Source organism: Rhinoderma darwinii, chromosome 12 (assembly GCF_050947455.1).
Source record: "Rhinoderma darwinii isolate aRhiDar2 chromosome 12, aRhiDar2.hap1, whole genome shotgun sequence".
Lineage (NCBI taxonomy): Eukaryota > Metazoa > Chordata > Amphibia > Anura > Rhinodermatidae > Rhinoderma > Rhinoderma darwinii.
In genome coordinates this window covers 74,718,034-74,738,856 of record NC_134698.1, presented here as the reverse complement: position 1 = coordinate 74,738,856, position 20,823 = coordinate 74,718,034, and positions in this window count along the sequence as shown.

Below are 20,823 nucleotides of genomic sequence, written 5' to 3'. Positions count from 1 at the left end.
AATCATTACTGGGGCAGCAGAATGCTCAGTTCAATGCTTTATTATTACAACATTTTACTATATATATATATATATATATATATATATATATATATATATATATATATATATATAATACTGGAGTCTCGTTATGATAATGCATTAAATAAAGCAAATTGTATTTATTTATCCAACTTAGAACTCCTTAAACTGAACCTTGACAGAGTTCTCGGATCAGAACCCTGACAGTGGCTATAATTAGTACAATCTGACTAAATTGGGGCAGCAATATAAAAATTCAGGTAGTCGTTTGGTTTGGACAAGCCCTTTTAGCCTAATCATTGAAGCATTATAATGAAGCATTACATGGCGCCATTAAAATACATGATCTGTGGGGCGTGTCTTGGATGCCGAACAGAGCGGTCGCATCTCCCTGAGCTCCGCTCCGAGACCTCTCAGCTACGACATTAGCGACGATACATACCTCCGGTTTGACAACCCTCTCACCTCTGGAAACCGCGGCAGCATGATGACCCGGACGAAGTCCTCGAAAACGGGACCTAAACGTCTTACAGACTTCTTCCCCGCCAGGGAAAGCAAGCATGGCGGCGAGACAACCTCCGAGACCAACGTCCCGCCAGCCTCTCCTACCTTGCCTGAAGAAGATCGGGACGTCAACCCCTCTAAGACGACAGCCGAGGGTGAGTCTGTGCCCTGGGGGGAAGGGGAAGCAGAATCGCCTAAAGAGGCAACCATGGGGAAAGGACGCTTTGCTGCACTATCAAGTAGCCCCATATCTAAGATGGCGTCCTCACCTCGTGTATCAGAGGAGTCTCCTCCCCCCAGTCCTGCAGGACTTACAAGTGCACAAGCTCCTAGGGTGGAAGATATATTTACACAGCCTGTGGCCATTGAAGATATACCCTCATCGGATCAAGTGGCTTCAGAAGCCTTTATAAAAAATATGGTACTAGCCCTCCGAGGCTCCTTTCACAACGATTTATTAGGATTCACCACTAAACTCTCCAATGCTATTGACGACTTAGGAGACCGAGTAGACCACGTGGAGACAAAAATGAGTGAACTCACTAATGCACATAACGATATAGTGGATGCTCATGTGTCTTTGGAGGAAGAAATGCAAGCTTTAAAATACAAGTTGGCTGATTTGGAGGATCGCAATAGACGGAATAACGTCAAATTTAGAGGAATTCCAGAGTCCGTCCAACCTTCCAACCTCACCGCTTACTTACAGCAACTTATTAAGGATGTATTGCCTAATTCCAAACCTGCGGATCTTATCATAGATAGAGCCCATAGGCTCCCTAAACCTAAATCTATTTCTGCTGATTTGCCACGAGATGTGATAGCAAGGATTCATTTTTATAATACCAAGGATTCCCTCATGTCTGCGGCACGAAGATTACCGGCTCTACCTGTACCTTATGAAAAGATACACATCTATGCGGATCTTTCCCAAGCGACCCTGCAAACTAGGAGGAAATTTCTGCCTCTTACACTGGCGCTAAGGAAGAACGACGTGGGATACAGATGGGGATTCCCTACCAAATTACTGGTGTATAGGAATGGAGTCCTGCATACCATGGCGGATGTAGAGGAAGGATCGGCCCTGCTTCATAAATGGGGACTGACGCCTATTCTGCCCAATACAGTTCCTACTAGAAGGTCCCCCTCGAGACTCTCACCGGAGTGGATTGGGAAATCTCGTCCTTAAACGTCCCGGGGTATGGGTTGCTACATGGAGGTCGAGATGGTGTCCAAGTAGACTTTTTCCCCACTTGTCTTCGGTGACTCTCAGCCGGATATCTGGCGGAGTTACTTTCTCACTACGTGATGTTATTCTTGCTACAGTTTCCAAGTTTTTACCTTCCTTCCCTGTCCTCCTTCCTTAAAATTGCTGTTATACGATTATTGTCATATATACCAGGCATGTTATGTTATGATCCTATCCTAGCTCGATTATGGGGTTTAATTCATATGAAGCATTTTACATGTATTATTTATGGCGGTTAAATTTGTATCTCTGAACACCAGAGGGCTAAATTCACCCTTCAAGAGAGCTTCGGTGTGGAAGGATGCTTTGGCTTCCAACTCTGATATAATCTGTCTACAAGAGACACATTTTGCCAAAGACCATTGTCCCAAATTTACTCATCCAAAATTTCCACTAATTTACCTCTCTAATGCTGATAAGAAAAGGGCGGGAGTGATGATAGGCTTTAAGGACACGGTATCCTTTCAATTGCAGTCTTCCATTAATGATGAGCGGGGGAGATTTTTGATACTGGTAGGTCTGCTTAACAACTGTCCCATCACTATTGCTAATATTTATGCTCCCAATACGTCACAAGTACGTTTCCTCAACAAGACTATGCGCAAAATTCGCAAAATTATGCAAGGGAAACTTATAGTCTGTGGGGACTTCAATATAATCCCGGACGCTAAATGGGACTCTACTAAACAGGGGAGAAGATCTCCCCCGACTCTGACCCCATGGTTACTTAAGGAAGATTTATATGACACGTTTAGATGTATGAATTCTTCTTCTAGAGAATATACTTTTTATTCCACAAGACACCGATCATTTTCTAGAATAGATCTTTTCTTGGTGGATAGGAATTCTATAGCAGGGATTAAAGCTTCTGAGATAGGACAGATAACTTGGTCGGATCACGCCCCCTCATATCTCCTTCTCTCTTTAGGGCCTGCCCCCTTACCAAGATCCTCATGGCGGATCAACAATTTTCTTATTAGTCTTCCCAAATATAAGGAAAAAATCTACTCTCAATTACAAGAATATTTTCTTTTGAATGGTTCTCCGGACCTAAACCCATTCACTCTATGGAATGCACATAAGGCGGTTATGAGGGGGTTCTTGATACAGCAAGGGGCACAATATAAAAAAATGAAAACGGCTGCTCTGACTTCTTTACTGTCTGATATACGCTCTGCGGAACAGGAACTCCAACTAAATCCATCTTCGTCATTGCATAACAAACTCATGACCCTTAGAAGGAAGCTGCAGGCCCTCCTTATAGACGAATTTGATAAAAAGATTGCTGCCTTAAGATTAAACTATTATACTTCTTATAATAAGTCCAGTAAACTGATGGCGAATAAAATTAAACAACGTCAGCAAAAAACTAAAATCACTCACTTAGTCGATCCAGCAGATGGGTCTAGGATCTCTAACCCACAAACTATAGCAGATCAATTTAGCTCCTATTATTCTAAACTATACAACTTGAAGTCTGATCCCCAAACTCCACAACCTTTGGATAAAGAAATCCAAACCTTTTTAGAGTCGGTTCAGTTGCCTTCCGTATCTCCGGATCAACTATCCAGTTTAAACGCTCCGGTATCACTTTTAGAGGTGTCCAAAATTATCAATTTATCTAAATCCAACAAATCCCCTGGTCCGGATGGGTTCTCCAACGAATACTACAGAACCTTTAATACCATTCTCGCCCCCCATCTAACCGCAGTCTTTAATAAGGCAATGTCAGAAGGTAATATGCCCCGAGAGATGCTGGAAGCCACGATAGTGACTATCCCTAAACCTGGGAAATCCCCTACAATCCCGGCCAACTTCAGACCCATTTCCCTCCTTAATTGTGATACTAAATTATACGCTAAACTTATAGCCACCCGCTTGATTGACATTTTACCCACATTAGTACATTCGGATCAGGTGGGATTCACGAAGGGGAGGCAGGCTCCGGATGGAACTAGAAGGGTAGTGGATCTTATAACTAAAATAAGTCTGTCTCGAGCGCCTTCTCTCCTCCTCACCCTGGATGCAGAGAAGGCGTTTGATAGAATACACTGGGGGTTCGCATTTTCGACGTTGACGAAATTTGGATTCGAGGGGAACATATTTAAGGCTATCCAGGCACTATATACTCTACCTACAGCTAAAGTTCTCTCTAATGGTTACTTATCTACCCCCTTTAACATTACTAATGGTACCAGGCAGGGGTGCCCGCTGTCCCCCTTATTGTTTACGCTAGTTATGGAACCATTAGCAGAATCTATAAGATCTAACTTGCTGATTCGGGGTATCCCAGTAGGGTTTCGACAACATAAAATTGGACTATTCGCAGATGATATAATTTTGACCATCACTGACCCTTTATCCTCCCTAAGGGAAATTTCTCAAGTCATCTCTAAATTTGGATTAGTATCCTACTATAAAGTGAATGCATCTAAATCTCAAATTCTTGGGATTTTCATCTCTCCGTCCCTGAAACAATCTATAATAACAGAGTTCCCATATCAATGGGAAAACTCTTCAATTCCTTATCTGGGAATTCAAATCAGCTACCCCTTGTCGCAACTTCCCAAAATAAATTTTGATCCTCTTCTAATGTCCTTACAGAGGGAATTGGATCAAATTGCTTTGCACGAGCCTTCATGGTTAGGACGCAATGTGTGCTATAAGATGTTCATACTACCCAAAATATTATACTACTTACGCACCCTACCAATCCCTATACCTCAAATATGGTTCTCTAGGTTCCAGAAGCAGCTTCAAAACTTTTTATGGGGAGGAAGGAGGCCTAGAATAGCAACGTCCCTCCTGTTGAAACGGAAGCATAGAGGGGGGCTGGGAGTACCTAATCTCTTAGCTTATCATAGAACATTTGTAGTAAAACAATCTGAAAAATGGTTTACTTGCTCTTCTGGAGTTAGCTGGCCAGCGATCGAACAACAATTGATAGGGGGGCTGCCGTTGTCTACAGTACTGATGGCCTATGCCTTGAGGCCTGACCTTCTCCTTCCCAACATCCCTACAATTAAAGTTGCAATACAATGTTGGCTTTATTTCATGGCGCAACCCGCGGGGATTCCGGGGAGAGGCACGACTCAGATACCGTTGGGAGTACTTGAAACATTAATCCCCAACCTAGGAATCAAACACTGGCCGGTGAACGGTATCCAGTACGTTTCTGATCTATTTTTGGGGAAAGAGATGAAGTCCTTTAACAACATTCAGAGACAGTTTGGGATCTCGGAGAGAGATATTTATAAATATACTCAGATTAAATCTTATCTGACGTCCTCGCCTCTGACCGGACTCCAAGCATCCAAATCAGCGGTGGCACTTCTGTCTGGATCTGGCTGGGGGGGTAGCAACCTTACGGCTAGAATATATGATGCAATGAATGGGGATGTGGAGACTTCTAGGCGAGCACACTTTCTGAACTGGGAAAGGGACATGGGGAAATCTTTCTCCATGGCACAATGGGAAACAGCGATTAAATGGACTTTGAAGTCCTCAGTTTGCATGAACCTTTTGGAAGTTTTCCATAAGGTTCTGTTGCGATGGTACTATACTCCGACCAAACTGGCGAGGATATATCCTCAAACCTCTAACCTATGTTGGCGTAACTGTGGTCAAGAGGGCTCGCTATATCATATATTTTGGGGATGTCCCCACCTGAGGACCTTTTGGGCCAACATTTTTCAACTACTATCAGAGGTCTTGAAGATTCCTGTTGTCCAGGAGCCAGGGGTAGCATTATTATCCTTGGAGATAGAAAAGTTCCCGCCGATTTACCGACCCTTAGTGTGCCATGTTTTGCTCACAGCGAAGTTATTGATAGCTAAAGCCTGGAAGTCTCCAATACCACCCACACAAGAGGAGGTAATAGCTAGGGTGTCAACGCATTGTGTATATGAACGCATTTTTTATCTAAGACAACAGAGATATGCTTCTTATATCGCCTTTTGGAATCCCTGGATAATATATCATAAAGTGGAGATGGAGATAACACAGATATCAGCAATTTCCCTTCCCTCCTAACCTTCCCCCCTGTACCTCCCCTTGTTTCTGGTTCTCTGTTAAAAGTTTTGCGTGCAAGATGGACTATTTTGAAGCATTGATATATACTTGTATATGAAGCACTTTATGTAACATTTGTTGTTTATTTGAAAATTATAATAAAAATAATTGCAAAAAAAAAAAAAAAAATACATGATCTGTCAGTAGAATGTGGAACCCTCATCTGTTAACTCAGAATGACCTTGTAGGGGAATTTAAAAAAAATGGGTTATCTTACCAGATAGTCCCTTCAGAATACCCATTTTCATCCACCCTATTAGAGAGTTTATAGAGGGGGGGGTCCTCTGTTTGGGATCCTCATTTCTTGGCCAGAGTGAGGAGCAGTTACATAGATTGTCTCTCTCTCTGGAGGACTTGTCCTGTCCTGCATTATACAGACAACTCATTGATATGAATGGGCACTGTGTAATGCTTAATCTCTCCTGTGGTGGCGCTGCAGGGAAATTGAACACTAAAAGGGGGTTTTACACTGGGTGATTATCGGTCAGACAATTGTTCGTATAACGCTCGTTGCCGATAATTTCCTGGTATAAACAGGGCAGCGATCAGCAGATGATCGAGCAAATGCTCAATCATCTGCTGGTCGTACCGTTTTAAAAAAAGTAAAATATTATCTTTGTTGGCTGCACATCTCCCTGTGTAAACATGGAGACGTGCTGCCAACATGATAATAATGTATGGGGACGAGCGATCGGAGTAACGACCGCTCGTACCCATACATAGCTCCGTGAGACAGGAGCAAACGAGCGTCAATCAACGATGTCTCGTTGATCGGCGCTCGCTGCACCAGCCAAATATCTGCCAGTGTAAAAGGCCCTTTACAGCCAGGTTTCCCACACATTACAGCTGATTACAGATTACAGCTGATTGCTGGGGGTCCCAGCAGGGGGACCCTTTCTGATCTGGTTGTTGTCAATGTACCCTTCTAACAAGTAGAGATTGTCCAACCCCTTTAGGACCTGGACTAGGTGGTCAAATTCAGATGGGGTCTGGTTTAGAAAACCCATTTTCATATACCCTATTAGAGAATTATGATTAATTACTGGGGGTGGGGGAGCACTATTCAGGTGCATCATCTATCAGTCCGGTTGTAGAGCAGATAAAAAGAATATCTCTCTCTCTCTTGGGGACCTCTAATGCATGTCCGTGCTTTACACCAACTGTCCATTGATTTCAATGTCCCCTGTAGTGGTACTGTGGGGAAATGTAACACTTGCTGGCAGGGTTCCACCATAGATTACAACTGATTACTTTACATTTACATCAGCCGAACAACCTATTGTTGGGAGACATTTCTAAGAAAAACGGATTGTTGAAAGAAAACTTTTCCGCTTTGGATCATTTCTATTGGTCAGAAAGGGTTCTTGACAATAAACTGATCGCAAAGTGTCCCCCAGCTGGGACCCCCAGCATTTAGTTTTAATCTATGGGGAAATCTGGCAGTAATTGTTCAATTTACCTTTAGCACCACCACAGGAGAAATTAAGTATTACACAGTGATCATTCAAACCAAAGTGTTCTCTGTGTAATACAGGACAGGACAGGTCCTCCACGGTGAAATGTTCTCTGTAACTGCTCTCCACTCTGACCAAGAGATGAGGATCCTGAACAGATGACCCCCTCTAGTAACTCGGAATTCCTTAATAGGGTGTAAGAAAATGGGCTTTCTAAACTTGACAACCCCTTTAAGTAACATAGAAGGTTGAAAACTTTGGTCTAAAAAAAACCATAAAGATGAGAAATGAGCAAATGGTTTATACACAAATCGATTTTGGTCCAAATTTCCCAAAAGTTTCAGATTCGGTCAAACCAAAACTTTTGGGGTTTGCAGTGCACGAATTGCGGCAAAATGGTAGCCTCTGGCCAGAAGAAGGAGTACATGACCTCAGGCGAGCTTCTCTATAATTTCTTGCAGGCCTTTCTGGCATGCACTGCAGTTATATACCCACACCTATATATGTTCCTGTCACTTTGACTCTACTAATGCTGGCTTTGCATTAAAGAGCTTAAAAGGGGTTGAATACCTTCCTACAAAACATCAGAGAGTCAGAACAGGGCAAGCCGGGCACTTGCGGTTCACTGCAAATTTATTCGGACTGAGATGAATCGGATCAAAATCAATCGATTTGATTGAATTGTACCCTAAACATATTTGTGGAAATTTGCTGATCTCTACTAAACATCCATCGTGGTCACATCTGGTGGTAGGGCATCTAAGCAAACTTAGTGAATTCATTAAGAAGTCTGAAGGACTCCTTCATTACAATGGGAAACTCAAGTCTTCACCGGAGTTTCCCTTTAATCACACACTGTAAGTCGACTCCATCTCTTCTAATACGTTAGCCTTCTATAATCTCAATGCTGTAAACACTGGTGATGCTGTCTACTTCATTTCAATTCCTTCAACTTTTTTTTTTTTTTATGTGGATATTAAATGAAGAGTCAATTCCTTCTTTTCCCTCTGTAGTGACAAGATTAAAAATTAAATTTATACATATTTCATTTCTACATAATAAAGCCTTTTTGCAAAAAAGAAAAAATACCACCGTTCCCCTAATTAAATCAGAGAATTGTGCCTGCAGCAATGTTACAGTGCTACAATTAGATGTCTGCCAGGAACCAGCCGTTTTAGGTCTAATACTCCTCTCCAGAATTCCCCACAAAATATGTTCCTAATCTTTTTCGGTGACACTGCTGAAAGCAGTCATTTCACTTTTTTTTAGGGTTGCAGAAAGGACATGTTATTGGGAATACCCACATGGGCTGCCTGTATATCGGCCTTTACAGACTTTTTTTTAAATTATTTGAAGTTAATACTACCTTAAATACACATTTTCCAGATGGTTTGTTAAGTTTTTCATGGTTAACACATGTACTCTTCACTCAACCAATGGCCTACAACTCCTATCCTCGGTATTACATTTATTACATTCACAGGACTTCTCTTGTGCTGCACCCATTCTGTGAAACGCACTGCCCCGGACCAGTAGACTTTCCCCTTAACATTTCCAATTTATAGCGTGCCTTGAAAAACATATTTTTCCAAGGAGGTTTATGACACAAACCATAGTCCATGGCCAATACACAACCCGACCTGGTCAAAGTTATCTCCAGTCCACTCAACTAGCTACCCTTGTCACTTCACTCTGCACTTTATATCCATGTTGGTTTGGATACTGACTGGGTGACGGGTTCATGCAACTTTATTTATATTCCCCTTGCCAACACAAATGGCTGGTCCCCTGGACAAAATTTGCACCATGTGACTACTCCCTTCCTATTTAGATTGTAAGCTCTTAAAGGGGTTGTCCAATCCTAAGAAATTAATGGCCTAACCTCAGGATCTGCCATCAATATTTGATTGGTCGGGGTCCGACTCCCTGTTTTGAAGGGGCTGCAGCACTCATATGAGAATATATGAGAAATGCTTCTCCTCCATTTCCTTTACTGCTCATACTGTGAATCGCCGATACTCTTGTTGCAGCGGTTGACAGTATTTCAGCCTACTCCCATTGAAGTGAACGGGAGAAGACTATAATACTGTGACTCAGACCCGACTGCTCAGATATTGATGGCCTATCCTGAGTATAGGCCATCAATTTCTTAGGACTGGACAACCCATTTAAGCACTGGGACCTCTCTTGTTTTGCTTTATAGTTTATTCAATTGTTTTCATTTTTTTATATTTTAATCTACTGTGGTCATACATTCATTAAGATGCTGACTTTTTATCAGGTTACTACTCTTTTTTTTTCTTCATAAAAAAATAATGAGATTTTCACAGCCCCTGCCTCACTGAATAGGAGTAATGATTATTCTTTAAGGTCACTTGCTAATTATCTCTGGAGAACATTACCCCTAGAGATGATAGCAAGTGCCATGCTGCCACGCAAAGTGGATCATCATAACTTAATAGAAGCATAACATTGAACAAAGTTGTCACAGCCCTGCCTCTATACTTATTAGTATCATTATACAGAATATTTTCTATGTAAGGTCACTTGCTAATTATCTCTGAAGCACTGGTTATGATGGCCCAAAACTGAAAACTAACGCATGTTGTCTGGAAAAAGTGAAATATTGTATATTACTAGAAGCATGTGTTGCTTTCAATTTTTACTGCTTTTATACAGATTATATATAGGAAGTGTTAGCGCTATGGAGGAAAGAGACAAAAGGAACAATAACAGAGGTGACAACTATTTACGGCAATAAAAAAGGACCAATCAGTGTTGTTTATATATATATATATATATATATATATATATATATATAAAACCGATGCTGAGCATGATGTCCAAAAAGTTGCTAGCTCAAAACTAGCCCATATTAAGAAAAATATTAGGCAGATATGAGCTAATTTCTCATTATGGTTGAATGTGATATGTTTGGGCGATTTGACTGGCTAGAAGATCTTTTATTACCCGCCGTAGGATAACAATCCAAAAATAGTGGATCAAAAATGATAAGATACCAGTTGAGTTGGGCCCAGGACTAGGTCTCCTGTTCCTATTGCAGAGCCGTGCGCAAGGAGCCTGTACATCGGCACACAGAGTCTCCATTGTACGGAGCTGTGCCACCACATTGTTCCTTAGATATTCTCCCCTAGAATCTTAGGACCTGCCCTTCCTCGGGATTTTATGCTTTGAAATATATAAAAGACGCATCTCACATTCACATTATTAGGTCTCATGCACATGCTAAAACAGTGTGCTTGGAGAATGTATGGTGCCGTGCTCGGTTCTGTATTACGAAGCCACATCTATAATGCCTCCATACACCAAAATTTCTAGGGGAATATACCTCCGTAATACAGTCTCTACTGGATCATGAAAATGGAGGCCTATGGTGGTACAGTATGGCCCCATAGACTTCTAAAACGGCTTGTTCATGGTCTTACTACATCTGTGTTCTTCGGCATAAATTCCTCACAAATGATCCAAATAGAGTACAAAGCATTTTGGAAGAACGCTATCAATATAGTCATCAAGAGCCGAAAGCGACCTGACGACACTTATCATAAATAATACAAGTCATTGAGGGAACATTCAATAATTCAGTTGCAACAAGTCATATAACTACAAGCATCGCATAGAGGAGTTCTTTGAATGTCCACCAGCTTGATCATTCGACCTTTGGAATTTTTTTAGATTTCCTTGGTAAACTATCACTCTTGGTATTGTCACTTGAAAAATAAAAACACTAAAAACATCTAACCCCTGTGTTTCCTTCCAAACACATAGAGTGGTTCTATTCCCAGATATTTTTTAAACTCTCAGCAAAAAGCAAAAAATAAGAGTAATATGCTTGTAAAGCGCTGTCATTTTGGTAGCAGCCTGAAAGCTCTCAGCTGTCAATCAGTGCAAACATTTAAGTGAGACACCTCAGGCTGATATTCTATCAACATCACTTTGTCAGCAAAGTCATCTACATTTCCTCAGGATTACCATGCATAACCAGTTCTGAGTAAAGATCGATGTGCGAGCCAGGGTTAGCCAGCTCGAGGAGAAGACCTTTAAACGAAGCCACAGTTGCAACAATCAGCAGATCAGGCACAAAGCCAGTAATGATAGAAAACGTAGATATCTATACCAGTCTTATACCCCTAGATTCAATAAGGAATTTTCTAAATATTTTCAAAGCTGTGGCTCTTATTATGCTCAACCGAACAATTGCTAACAGGATAACATGAGTGGACAGGTCACTGCCTCCCAAAAGACCAACACACTCCTCTTCTGCTGCTGTCGTCATTCCCATCAGGGGCTATAGAGGGTACAGAGGTGGCATTGGCCCAATGGCCTCTCTGCCACTTAAGAAGGCATCAGTATAATACATGACACATGGTAGGTGGGGAACCCTGTAACAGACTTTGCATTGGGGCCCAGGACCTACAAGTTAAACCTCTTATTCCCAATTGGCCCTTCACTTAATAATTATATATCATTCTACCATAATAATTTACATGATGTGATTGGCTACAAAATATTCTATTTGCTCCCATGAGGGCCTGTTCACATCAGCATTGCTTCCCGTTGAGGGGTTCCGTCTGAGCTTTCCGTCGGGGGAACCCCTCAACGGAAAGGCAAACGGAAACTTTAGCTTCCGTTTGCATCACCATTGATCTCACGGGTGACGGAAACTTTGCGAATGGTTTCCGTTTGTCCCCGTTGTGACAGGGTTACGTTGTTTTTGAAGGAATCAATAGAGCAGTCGACGGAACCCCTAAAACGGAAAGACAATGCTGATGTGAACACAGCCTTATTAGTAAAATTGAAGAAGCAAAACTTTATGACCTTTATTTTTTTACAAAAATTTCCAGGAAATGTAAGCGCCTTCTTAAAACTTGATACAGAGTCTTTTATTTTACTAATTCAAAGTAATAAACGACACTTTATGTACTTGTTATAGTCAATTCCAGGCTCACTTTCTCGGTCTGTTATGCAAGAAATAATGTTTATACTTGATGAACAATACAGGTCTATGTGGGTTCCGATATTTTTGAAATTGTTGGCAAGAGCTTGGTTTCTTAAAGGACGAGTTCCTCAATGTACAGTTACGTTTTTCTCTGCAGAAAAAAAACAAAAAACAAATTGTGATGAGAATTGTTGCCAAGTTTTTTTCTTTGTCCCGAAATTTCAAAGCGTTGGCCAGTTTTTTACTTTATAATCCCGTCTGGCATCCATCCAACATTGTATTAAAGTGAAAAGCAAGAAATGTGAATGAATAAAATATTTTCATGTTACAAGTTTTTCCATGTAACTGATAATCTCTTCTGGTTATCAGATCATTTCTCTTTCATTCATAAATGGATCGCAAACATTTAGTGAGAACGTTGAGTCTGTTTACAAAATTTACTCAACTAGTTAGTGGACTAGAGAAAAGTTTGACATGTTAATCCAAGAACTGGACACATCCTTGGAGATTAAGTAAATTCACTAAGCGACCATCTAAGGAGAAACATAAACCATCTAAGGAGAAACATTGAAAAGCCTGAAGATTGTTTTGAACTACGACCAGGTTGCAGAGGTCACAGTTCCATTCTACTGTCTTGGACCATGAAGGTCCCCCATTCTGTACTGCTCATTTTTTTTTTTGCAGGTCCATTCTACTTGGCTTGAGACGAACAAAGCTAAATATATGTTGAGCTTCGATGGCAGATGTATTTAAAACCATTTCCTTCTACCAAAAATTGTCCATGTTTCTTAATGAATAGGTTAGGATTAGAGATGAATGAATCAATTCTACACTAATCAAATTCAGTTTGAGAGGCCAAAAAGCTTTGAATTCAGTGAAATCCAAAACTTTTCCAAACCAAAAATCTTGGCAAAATGGCAACTGCCAGTGCTCACTTACTAATACATAGTTATTAGAAGATCAGCGCAGATGTCTTCCTCTAGAATTTGCTTGTTTCCCTTGCAGTGAGCAGGGTTATTTGATGGAGGTCACTGATGGATGTGCCTAATAAGATGCCCCTTCATCAGAGGACATGTTCCGAATGGGAGCGCCGTACAGTCCGTGGAGAAAGCTGTAGTAACAACGGTGCAGCGTTTCCAGAGGAAGACATCGGTGCTGGTCCTAGATGACATCAGGGAGTCAAACGTGAGTTTTAAGAGCCATCGAGGCACTTGAGAAGATTCATGTACTTGGATTCAAGAACAAATTCTGAGTAGATACAAGGGAGTCCACGTTCATCATCTCTTGCCTTGGAGGACCCAGCGTGTCCATGCATTACACAGACAGCCAATTGATTTCAATTGGAACTGTGTAATTCCTCATTTCACCTGTGGTAGTGCTGCAGGTGAATTGAACACTTGCTGGAACTTTACAGATAATTGCTGAAGGTCCCATCAGCTTATTGTCAAAGGACCTTTCCAATAAATAGACAACCCCTTTAAAGGATGTCATTGCTTTAAACAACCGCTTTTAATTTAGACTTGGAGTAAATACGATCATGGAGGGGTTCTGTATCTGGCAACTGAAAGGTAACTGCAATGCAAATGCTTTTTTTTTGTTCAACAAATGCTAGTGGCCCTGATCTAGCAATGCCTGTCTATAACTAATAAATTGGGGCCCTGATGAAGAAGGATCCTACTCTGTTACTTAAACTTGACTTAAAAATCACTCCAGGCAAAATAATACTATGTATTCTGCTGAGCACAGGGCCGGAGGGGCGGTGTATTTTATAGGGATTCAAAAACATCAAAGAGAGAAGCCCTGTGTCATGCTCCGCCCCCTCAGGCCCTGCACTAGGAATAGCACAGTGTTTTTCTTAGTGTTCCTTTAATAAGGAATTTTACAAGCTTTTTTTTTCATATCAGAGAACCTCTCCGAAAGGTTATGCCGTTGAATTTTTTCATGCATCAAAAAACTTGGCATTGAAGGAACAATACAAAAATACATAAAAAAATATATTTTTGGTATGAAGTGTCTTAACTTTAAACTCTTAGCTGCGTGTGGTATTACCCCAATTTTTTAAGCACGAAGATATATCCCAAAATCCTAATACAAAAAAGAAAGAAAATCCAAGAATTAAAAAAAAATCAGTGTACCAGCAAACACAAAGAGAGATAACTCACAGCTCATTTGAATTCTTCTACAGCTGAAATGAATATTTAACCAACCGTGTCGTTTCTAAGTATTGCCTGCAGTGAATCCTGACCGGATCGTGTGCCTCTGTATCCCTGCTTTATCCTCGTCTGCTATAAACTCGACAGAACTTTTTGTTTACTAAAAAAGCCAACTAAACTTATTGCTTTCCTCTGTTCGCACTGACACATCATGATAAAGTCTTGTAATAAAATGTAATTGCTTCTGTTTAATAAAGACTCCTAATTGATGTCTTATGATGAAGAGGGGATGCAGTTTTTGTAACATTTCCGGAGATATAATTAAATGGAGATAGGAAAAAGTGGACAAAAACGTTTTCCATAATAATGGTTCACGGTATTTAACTAATTAAAAAATAATATAATTAACTTTTTGAAAGTTGTCAAATTTAGGCGGTCCCTATGGATGAATTAATTCCAATTAAAGACAATTAGGAACTAAGAAATATTCAATAGCATGATATATTTGTGCCCCCTGGCCCATATGGGCGTTGACCATGCAAGGGAGTCTACTATGGAGGGTTGGCACCATAGTAAAATACAATTATGTCAACCATTCTACTATTGGTATATTTTCGCCTACTGAACTGTGTGTGAGTAGACCAGGCATCGGTGGTTCATTATGTAGGGACGCTATTTAGGGTAACCTCCAGGTGCCTTCTTCACTGGCCTCCAAGCCGAAGGTTTCATGCAAACCAGTCCCAAAGCATGAATGCCCTTAACGAACTGCTACTCCAACCCCCAATATCAATAGCTCAATATATGGTGGGTTACCTCAAAGGCATATGCACCATAGAGGCAGCCCTGGAGGCTGTTATGGGGTTCCCAGGAGAGAGGGGGTCCAATGCAGGTTGGTCTCATCCCCATTTTTCTGGCTGGTGAGAGTCTGCACAGGGAATGTGGACTACACAGATGATTTAATATTAACAAACAAGAAAGTGGAAAACATACTCAATTCAGGAAAACGGGATCGGGGCAATGGGATTCCAGTAGAGCACCCCCTTATGTCTCCCTATCATTCATGAAATTCATTAGCTCAGTCCCTTACGTGTAATCTTATAGACAGTAGGATGCTGCTTATAAGGTGACAGCGAGAGCCTTATCCGGTGGGCCCCAGGGCAACTGCACAGGTTGCACATATGATATGTCCGCTCTTGCTGCCTCCCCTCTCTAAGGGCCCTATAACAGTCTCTTGGGCTGCCTCTAAGGTGTGTACGCCCTTGCTATGGAGCCTTGTATGTGATAAAAGAAGATAAGTGCAGGGACTAGGTGGGGAGTAATAAGGGTTAAGGGCCTTTAGCAGTTTCTAAGGGTTTAAAGAAGGGTACCTTGTAGCCTTGAAGTCCTAATTTTGGTGGGTGACCTCGGGTTTCCTAATGTCCTTGTTTGCTAGCAATGAACTTCTTGCAAAGATGAGAGTCCTATAGCTAATAAAAAAGGATTTAGGACCAACCAGTGCCGTTCCTCCTCTCTCCAAGGGCCCCGTAGCAGCCGTATGGTCTGCCTTTATGGTATATACACCTTTGCATCAGTGTTAAGGGGCTTGTGCGTAAAAAGAAAAGCATGGCTGCTTTATTTTTCAAAATCAAGTCCACGGGTTGTGTCTGGTATTGCAGCAAAGCTCCATTGAAGTGAATATGGCCAAGCTGTAATACCACACACAACCTGTGTACAGGAGTGGTGCTGTCAGTCATGTTTTACTAACCCCGGATGGCCCCTTTAATATCAGTTGTGAGTACATTTTCTCTATACCGTCACTGTTATCAACTGTTACCTCAATATCTTTAATGATATTTTTATCAGTTTCTTCTAAATGTTTTGAAACTATTGGCCTGCCGCATTTTAATTCATTTTGTATTTCATAAAAGAAAGGAAACATACAAAACACTTCATCCAAAAACATGCTATAATTACTTTATTTTCAAAGATAACAACAAACTAAAGTACAAAACCTGATTACAATAAATTATGCATTGTTATGGCCTCAGACATGCGGCATCGCGAACAAGTAGTAACGTTCCTGAATGCCACTTTAATCACTTTTCAAAGCAAAGAGTGTCATGCAACAGCATCTTGGTTTCTTCTATTGCAGAGTCATGACATTGGGAATTTACCAACTTCATTTTAATTTATTTTGCTTTTTATTTATTTCTATGTTTATTCATTTTAATTATTTCATTTTTACATTTTGCTGTGTCTTAAAGGGTACTCGTCAGTAGGTTCCATACTATATTTGCTTTGCTTTGTATAAGGTCATTAAAAAGAATGTTTTATGCATTTAATTTTAGTTTTATTCGTTAGATGTAAATCTGTAGATATTTTATAGATATTTCAATTTTTTTTAGTAAAACTTCCCTATGGGCGGTCAAATTGAAGGCACACACTTCCTCCCTGCGCTGTCCGTATAAGCAGTACAGCCTGGTGTGTGTGCTTTATGGCAGCTGTAATAAATGTGAGTTTCCAGGAAGGGATAGAGTACAGCCCCTCCCCCAGAGAGTGGCTGGTGAGCTGCATACAGAGCATTTTCTTTATGTACAGTGTATAGTGTGACTTTCCTGCCTTATCTAGGCCTCCAGCAGTACAATAGAATCACTCACCCTCTAATGATATTGAGATGGCTTTGCTCATTCTGTCACAGTCTATACAGCAAAGCTTCACAGAAGAAAAATATCAACACATATATCTTTTTAAGCAGAAGAAAACTCTTCTGCTTAAACATGTAATGCTTAATATCACCCACTGGGCAGGTAGGCAGCTACTTCCTCTATAGAAATATGCAGGAAAGCGGCTGCCCAGGATCTAGCAGAACTATAAGGGGTTGTACCAAGAAAGGACTCAAGAAAGAAATCGTAGAAGAGGAAATGACAGGAGAACAGGATTCCATAGGACCCCCTTTTTTTTTACTTTTTATTTATGAATAATGGTCAGACTATGTTAGGGGACTAGATCTGGAACTGGTTTAATGCTCATTTGCACTAAAATGGGAAATCAAAATTTTGGGGGTTCCCAAGTGTAACAGGAGTGGATCTCCAACATCTACCAAAGCCTATTGTACAGGTATAATGTTTAGTGTAGGGACCCATCAAAATAAGGTTATCTTGTCGTGAAGGCCTCATTTATCAAGAAAACCTGACCTTGTTGTCCATAGCAACCAATCACAGCGCAGCTTTCATTTTGGCATATATCTGGCCTGTGATAATCTATTGGCAAATACGTTGGGTAAATTTCCTATTGTATATTACTTTTTTTTGGGCCTTATTTTTCCAAAACTGTCCTTGTTGCCCAGAGCAACCAATCAGAGCCCAGCTTTTAAATTCTAAATGGCTCTGAAAACATGAAAGCTGCTTTGTGACTGGTTGCTATTGGCAACAAGGCCAATTTTTCTGTTCAGCTATCCATACACTTTAGATAACTGTCGGTCAGTAGCTCAACAATCGAGTTTGCAGGGGGTGTGACCGTGTTTGGGGACGGAGAGGCACCGGATTACCTCAGGCTGCAACATCAGGCTGTGTCACAGTACATACAAGGTCCTAACGCCGGGCAGTGTCAGGACGGTGTGCGCTGCGTTGCATATAACGTCTTGGCGCTGGCCGGCATCAGTATGCGCTGCGGTATAGCCTGATGTGGCAGTCTAAGGCAATCCAGGGTGGTCCTCCTGCGGACAAGAGAAGATGGGTGCTGTCAGTAATTTTTTTTTCGCATGCACAATCTATGGGGTCCGATTTAGGGTAGCTGACATGGGGCCGGGCACAATCTTAGTACCCCTGGCTGTTGGTCAAACACTCATTTGGTTGACAGCTGTTCCTCACGACTTGACCATAAACATTCATGCTCGGCGAACGTGCATTCTTGTTTCAATGGGGAGAGGAGAATAAGATGCTGCTACTAAACACCTCTGGCAGCGGCTCACCTACACGGGAAAACAGGATCGGGCATGTTGAAAGTCAACATGCCTGATCCTTCTATCCCCCAAAATCTGCTGTCGGGGGAGAAATGGAAGTCCCCCACACACAATAGTTAGCCGATCCTCTCGTACGGGTCAAACTATATTTTATCTAATGCGTATGGCCAGCTTTAGACAGTTTTTGAGAAATGAGCCCTAACATTGACCCCAATCGTGACCCTGGCCTGACCTTGATGGGCCGATGACATCCGGAGGGCTATGATGGCCCTCCCTTCACTTAACTCACCATTTCACAAAACTGATTTGTTTCTTTTTTTGGTTAGTTTCACACGCAATGAGTAAAGCGGTTTCCGGTGTAAAAACACTAATTTCAGTCAATTTACATTCTGAATGATAACATTTTAAGTACACAATTAAAAATGAAGTGTCCTTTTTTCTAACTCACAGAAGACACGAGTAAATAAAATCACGAGGAAGATAAATGAAATCCCAGCTCGCTTTAAAAATACAGATTTGGATGAATGATAAGAATTTCAGCTGTTGCCAAAAATCCCTACGTTCAAGGTCATATATATTTCACTATGTACTTGTATATTATAAGCTACTTTTAAAGAGCACTTACCCCTAAAATGAAAAAAATAAATAGGCAAATAATAAGTCGTGCAGTCATCTTGCTGTGTGATAAAGTCTTTTTACACTCTCTTCAGATATTTCCAAGTTTTCTTGATTTAATGCAAGGGTAACAGGTGCTTAGTGACCACCAAGGGCCTCCATAGGGGATGTCACCAGACTTTTGACAGACCGTAATTGCCGTATTCATATAAATTATTATGCAGAGTAACACCTTCTTTCACCTACAGCTTTACTTGTGTAATTGTCAGTTTTTACTGCAATTCTTGCATTTTATTCATGAACCAGAAAGCTCAGCATGAGCAATATTGTAATTGTGAGGATAGAAGAATGTTTGAAACTGACTTCTAAAGAAGTAAAATCTCTTAAACACGTCATAACTTGCTTTTCCAGATACAAGTGTGACCTTTTTGTTGTTGACATTTTTGGGATAAGAATTGTTTTTGTGTTTTATGAAGCCATACTTCCAGATTTTCTCCAGAGTAATAACTCATATAGAAGACAGATTTAAGGATAAAGAGGATATTTCCCTAAAGTAAAACAAACACCTCCAGTAAATTCCAGGTTCTTCAGGTCCCTCTTTTGTCAAGTTATTAAAAAGTTTGTCCTGACATGTCTTCATTATACCTGTTTCCAGGAGAACTGGGTGACAACTTTTGTTGCTGCTGTTGCCAGTCCCATAGAGATTGTCACCCAGATTTTTTAAAGTAAATGTCCATCCTTGAACACTATTTTGTTTCATTTTTAATGTGAATTGGTTCAACATTTTGTGACCTGCAGCCACCACTAGAGGGAGCTAAGGAGCTTACATTAAACTCAATAATAAAGCAGTATGCAGTAAGCTCCCAAGCTCCCCCTAGTGTTAGCTAAAGCCAGCCAAAATTTTAGCATTTTAATTTTAAGAGGACCTAGCACCTCTCCTTATGTGTCTATTTTAGTAAATACTTGTATGCCTCATGAAAAAAAAAACAATTCTAATTGTCTTAGACTCTGCATTGTGTTATTCCTCTGTTATTCATCCTATAAATTTATGAATAAATTGACACATGGGTGTTCCAATTTCTCTTGTCCTAGGGGCGTGCCTCTACACAGATACAAACTGTGATGGTGATTGGAACTTTGTCAGTCTGTGTAGGGACACCCCCCCCCCCCCCCAACTGGTAACACCCAATTCTCAATGTATTCATATATTTCTAGGAGGAATAACAGAGGAAAGGCACAACATAGAGTTCTAAGAAAAGATGCTCCAGAATCGTAATTTCATGGGGAATACAATTATTTCGTAAAACAGACATGTCAGGGGGAGAGACGGGTACACATTAACTCTATGTCAATGCAGGGAGCTCTGAATCAGAGGACCACAGTAGGAGCTGTAATGGCAGCTATATTGGATGGCACCCAGATTTCCCAGATACAGATATAACTAAGAACGAATAAATAGGATTTTTTTTAAAATGTATTCTTATTCTAGAGAGAAATTAGTTTTTTGTATTTTATAGGTAATCACTTTAAATGTTCTATGGAACCGGAAATAAAACTTTAATATCCTGTGATTTATAAAACTTTCCAGACTTTTTGAAAACTTTTTTCCAATTTTCAATTTTTAGCACAATACTTTGAGAGACGTCCACACATTTCACTGCACAGTTCCGAAAGATTCTAATTGTTAGAGAAATACTATATTCCCGTATGGCGCACACAGCACATTAGCTCATGACAATAGATGAAAACTATAGTTGAACAAATCCTAGTTAATATTGGTCAGTTTGTGCCTGATACCTAATTGAGAGCTTATATTTTTTTCCACCACAATCCCCTGGGCACTGTTTCATCTTCAA